Source organism: Symphalangus syndactylus, chromosome 2 (genome assembly GCF_028878055.3).
Source record: "Symphalangus syndactylus isolate Jambi chromosome 2, NHGRI_mSymSyn1-v2.1_pri, whole genome shotgun sequence".
NCBI lineage: Eukaryota > Metazoa > Chordata > Mammalia > Primates > Hylobatidae > Symphalangus > Symphalangus syndactylus.
Window position 1 is genome coordinate 18,819,178 of NC_072424.2, and position 6,000 is coordinate 18,825,177.

At 43.6% G+C, this 6,000-nt stretch overlaps 1 pseudogene; it reads right to left on the reverse strand.

Moving 5' to 3' along the window:
• Nucleotides 1-4,298: 4,298 nt before the first annotated feature.
• On the reverse strand, nucleotides 4,299-5,475 carry LOC129465442 (cell cycle checkpoint protein RAD1-like; annotated as a pseudogene).
• Between the last annotated feature and the right edge of the window lie 525 nt (nucleotides 5,476-6,000).

Consider the following 6,000-nt stretch of genomic DNA (forward strand, 5'->3'; position numbering starts at 1 on the left):
GTCCCACCTGTTATTTCATCTTAGTAAGACTGTCCTGACCACAGCCCTGGGGTAAGATGTCCATGTTTTGGACCATGTGAACCTTGCCTCCTCTATGCCTGGTCTTAGAGCGGATCCTTGGAAGCCAACCCATAGGCTGGCATGTGACCTGTGATGACCTGAGAAAAAAGATGAACCATCAGGCTCTGCTTTTAGGCATGTGAACTAAGAAACATGGGAAGAACTGGCAGGAGAAGAGAGAAGGGGTGTGGCTGAGTCACATGAAGAGGAAGGAACAGGAGGAGTGAAGACAGGGGGATGGCTGCCACTGAAGTGCCTTGAGCTGCCCTGGCTCCTGGGATGCCCTCCAGCTCTTGTCTCTGGGAAGCCTGGCTGGGCTGTAGCTACCATTCTTGATTTCTGAGATCAGTTCCCTTTTGTGGTAGCCAGCCTCCAAGATGACTCCATGACCATCGCCTTCTGGTATTGTATCCTCCCACACTGAATAAGGTAGACCAATAGGATATTCCAGACGAGATGGTTGTGACTTCCAAGACAAATCATAAAAGACACTGCAGATTCTGCTGTGGTCTCTTGAATCACTGCCTCTGAGGAAGGCCAGTCACCATGTTGTGAAGACACTCAAGCAGCCTTGTGGAGAGGCCACACCTGGGAGGAGCTGAGGCCTTCACCGGCAATCAGCACCAACTCACTATGCGTGTGCGTGAACCACCGTGGAAATGGATCCTCCTGCCCCAGTCAACCTAAAACCACTCACTGCTCCCGAATTCCTGACCCACAGAAACTCTGTGAGATGATAAGTGTTTGCTGTTGTTTCCTGCAGCTAAGTTTTGGAGTAAAGCATTAGGCAGCAATAGATAACTAATATACTTTTTTGTTTCTTTACAACAAAAAGTCTTTGTATTCACTTGTGTATAAGCACTTGCTAGTTGCTTACTGCTGACATGTGTGGCTGGTGGCCCAACTACATACTAGGGGCAGTTTATGCCCTGGAATTAGCAGCTGCTCCACTAGAAGCATAGAAGAACAAATCCCTCTCTCCCTCTCTCTCTATATATATATATAATATATAATATATTTATATTTCTATATATAATATATAGATTTCTTCTATATATTATATATGTATATTATATAAACCAATAACACATTACCTATGTTTGCTGTGTTACCATTTTTTATTTTTATTTTTTTTTTTGAGATGGGGTCTCATTCTGTCACCCAGGCTGGAGTGCAGTGGTGCGATCTCGGCTCACTGCAACCTCTGCCTCCTGGGTTCAAGCGATTCTCCTGCCTCAGCCTCCCGAGTAGCTGGGATTACAGGCGTGTGCTACCACGCACAGCTGGTTTTTAAATATTTTTAGTAGAGATGGGTTTTCACCATGTTGGCAAGTCTCGTCTTAAACTCCTGACCTCAAGTGATCCACCTGTCTTGGCCTCCCAAAGTGCTGGGATTATAGGTGTGAGCCACTGTGCCTGGCCCTATGTTACCATTTTTTTTTTCTTTTTTTTAGATGAAGTCTCACTCTGTCACCCAGGCTGGAGTGCAGTGGCACGATCTTGGCTCACTGCAACCTCTACCTCCCGGGTTCAAGCAATTCTCTGCCTCAGCCTCCCAAGTAGCTGGGATTACAGTCACCTGCCACCACACCCAGCTAATTTTTATATTTTTAGTAGAGACAGGGTTTCACCATCTTGGCCAGGCTGGTCTTGAACTCATGACCTTGTGATCTACCTGCCTCGGCCTCCCAAAGTGCTGAGATTACAAGCGTGAACCACGGCACCTGGCCCTATGTTACTATTTTTGAAGAGGTTTTCATACACATCTCATTTGACCCTCTTAGCAACTGACATAGATATATTATTCTAGATCTCAGATATACTTACAGCTACAGATTAACTTTATCTTGAGAACTTTTGCATTAATGCCCAGATAAAGCACATTTTGCAGTTTTTTTCACTTCAATATAGGATCAATATGTTCATTTATTCGACAAATATTTACTGAGTTCCTACCGTGTATAAGAAGTGTGAAGACATAGAAAGAAAGCAAACATTAATCTTGCTTTCAGGGAATTTATAATCTAGTAGTAGGAGCATTAAAACATGTACATAAATATCACCTCTGTTGTGAGGCTATAGAAAAAAAAAAAAACAAAATATACAGAAATAACTAAAACTATGCAGAAACTTCTAAAGCCCTAACACCTGGGACTGGGCAGTGGCCTTGTCCTGGGTGTTGTAGTAAAAGCTTTGTTGTTTTTTTTTTTTTTGGAGATGGATTTTCACTCTTTTCACCCAGGCTGGGGTCCAGTGGTGCAGTCTCGGCTCACTGCAACCTCCATCTCCTGGGTTCAAGTGATTCTCCTGCCTCAGCCTCCTGAGTAGCTGGGATTACAGGCATCCGCCACCACGCCTGGCTAATTTTTTATATCTTTTTAGTAGAGATGGGTTTTCACTATGTTGGCCAGGCCAGTCTTGAACTCCTGACCTCATGATCCACCCACCTTGGCCTCCCAAAGTGCTGGGATTACAGGCATGAGCCACCGGGTCCAGCCCATAATCCCCATTTTACAGACAAAGAAATGGAGGCTGGGAGATATTCATTAAGCCATTCCCATGCTTTTAACTGTATTACTCTATTATCTGCAAAAAAGATAGTAAAGAAAGGCAGACCAAGATTGGTGTCCATGTATTTTCTGTTTTTTAGTATTGTATTTTATTAAATATAAAAATATTTATATGCCACAAAATTATTTTAGTGATGACTACCAGAAATGTACAAAATCACTTAATAACCAGTTTTCTACAGCTTGATTTGTCAAGAAACTTATAAGCAAATGGAAGGTATCTAATAAGTACTTACTGCAGTTGCTTACTGGAGTGAACAGTTTTGAGAACAAGAAGAAAACCTGTAACTCTGAAAATTGTTTTTTTTTTTTTTTTGAGACGGAGTCTCTCTTGCTCAGGCTGGAATGCAGTGGCACGATCTTGGCTCACTGCAACCTCCACCTCCCAGGTTTAAGCAATTCTCCTGCCTCAGCCTCCTGAGTAGCGAGGACTACTGGCATGCACTGCCACGCCCGGCCAATTTTTGTATTTTTAGTAGAGTTGAGGTTTCACTGTGTTGGCCAGGCTGGTCTTGAACTCCTGACCTCAGGCAATCCACCTGCCTCAGCCTCCCAAAGTGCTGGAATTACAGGCATGAGCCACTGCACCAGGCCTGAAAATTATTTTATATCCCATTCATAGATCTCTTCAAAAGGTCTACTTTAAAAATAAATCACATAAAGAATTGTTCAGACTTGTTTGGTGATGCCTCAACTTCAGAACATTTGCAAAGAAATCACATGTAAAAGCAATCATCTCAATACAATTAAATGCTAGTTTAAAAAAAAGTTTCCTTTAAAACAGTGGTTCCCAAAATTTAGCATGCGTCAGAATCTCCTGGGGAAAGCGTGTTAAAATATAGAATGCTGGCCTCCTCCCCAGAGTCTGCTACAAGTTTGCAGGTGGTTCTGATGCTGGTGTGGGCACACCATTTTGAGAAGCACTGCTTTAAGATCTAGTCTCTAGAATTCAAACTAATAAGCAATGAGCATATACCTTTGCCTTTTCTAATAGTAAATAAATAAAAGAACATTTCAGGTAGCTGCATTAAGTCTTTAGACTCTTGAAATGTTCTACTGAAATAGAACATATAATTTATTAATCTTGGCTCACAATCATTCCCATGAGTTCAAAAGACAGAACTACAGGACAGTCCTGAATAGTCTATGACTACATGAAAACATTTATTTACATGCCCTCTACAAAATGTATTTACAAAACACATAGCAACTACTAGGGTACACGGACCTTGTTTCTATCTTCCCCATGCTTCTTCTGTATAGGAAATCCAACATGAAATTATAAAGAGTACTGAACTCAAGCCTGGGCGTGGTGGCTCACGCCTGTAATCCCAGCACTTTGGGAGGCCGAGGCGGGTGGATCACCTGAGGTCAGGAGTTCAAGACCAGCCTGGCCAACATGGTGAAACCTCGTCTTTACTAAAATATAAAAATTAGCCAGGCGTGGTGGCGGGGACCTGTAATCCCAGCTACTCGGGAGGCTGAGGCAGGAGAATCGCTTGAACCTGGGAGGCGGAGGTTGCAGTGAGCCGAGATGGTGCCACTGCGCTCTAGCCTCAGCGACAGAGTGAGAATCCGTCTCAAAAAAAAAAAAAAAAAAGTACCATACTCAGAATGAGAACTTCATCTGTCATCAATGTACACATAAATATCAGTGAATCGTCACACTCAAGACTCAGATTAAAGAACTTCTTCATCAGGGCAGCAGTAATATTCCACAAAATATATTGGTCTATCTTCATTTCTAATCATATACTGTAATGAAAGGAAGCCTCAGTTATCTGTCGGAATAGATACCTGACAAGACAGGACTAATGCCTTTGTAGAGGGTTTCAGTAAGGAAATCTTGCATCTGTTGACTTGGGTCTGATTATAATGCTTCCATCAAATCAGAATCTTTGGGGCGGTCAAGGTGGGAACTTCCTACATTTCCAAAAGTAGATAACCTGAAATAAGGCTTGTCAGGAGACATGGTAATTTGTAGGACCTCACTGGTCATATCCAGTTCAGACAAAGCTTCACAGAGCCCCTCTGACTGCAGAATTTTATCAATAACATTGGTGCTGTAGAAATTAAAGTCCAGGTCCCTTCAGGTTCCTGTGTATTGATTTGGCAGACTGCCACCACTCCTTCTTCCAGAAACAGCATCAAAAGGTAACCATAACCTTGGTAACACATCCGTAGTGGAGTTCAAGTCCCTGGCATAGGACTTGATCCAAAAATAGATAAACAGTCTAAAAGGACAATTAAATTAATTCACAAAGTAACAGACTTTTCCTGAACTTTAAGCTCTTGAAATATTCCAGCCTGAATAAAAGCATTTGCTTGCACACACTTTGCATTTTCCATTGTTACTTTAATTCCATTTTTAGTTGCGAAACACACGGCACATTTTGGGAAATGAATCGCTTTTAAGATAGTGGAGAGATGGGCCGGGCACGATGGCTCACGCTTGTAATCCCAGCACTTTGGGAGGCTGAGGCGGGCGGATCACGAGGTCAGGAGATCGAGACCACGGTGAAACTCCGTCTCTACTAAAAATACAAAAAATTAGCCGGGCGTGGTGGCGGGCGCCTGTAATCCCAGCTACTTGGAGAGGCTGAGGCAGGAGAATGGCGTGAACCCGGGAGGCGGAGCGTGCAGTGAGCCGAGATTGCGCCACTGCACTCCAGCCTGGGCGACAGAGCAAGACTCTGTCTCAAAAAAAAAAAAGGTAGTGGAGAGATTCCTAACGTTGTCAAGGCTGGCCACAAGGCTGTATTGATCATTCTCGTCTTGGATCTGTTGGGTCAGGAGGGGCATCGCCCACTGCACATTCGGTCCCGAGGGATGCTCCTGGGGCCTGTTCCTGCAGACCGCGAAACACCTTTGCAGCGGGGTCTGGCTGCTGGAGAGCCTCTCTCAGCAAATTCCCTGAGGAGGAGCAAGGCAGCTCCAGGAAACCGCAGAGGAAGTGAAGCAGCCCCTGCCACTCTTCAGATCAGCCTTCCACTTCCTTTCCAAGCATTTTCTTGTAATATAATGAAGAGTTAGTTCATCCAAAGATGATGATCAAATTAGTGGAGGGCCTCTTGAAAACAATCTGTTCTATACTGAAGTCAACTGGGTTCTAGCCACAAGTTGCTTTTACTACTCCTCCCCTTAGACAGTTGGTGGTTTTTGCCAGAGAAGCCCCACTGTTCTCGGTTGGTGCAGCCATTTTTGCACGACTCACCAGGCAGTTTATAGCACAATTTAGAAACACCAGGGATAGCAAGATTACGAATCATGCTGTCTGCTGATGTAAACTCTATTTGGATACAATAATGTTTTTAAATAACCTCAAATACAATTACCACCCTGAGGATGGGGGCTGGTTGAATGACTACAG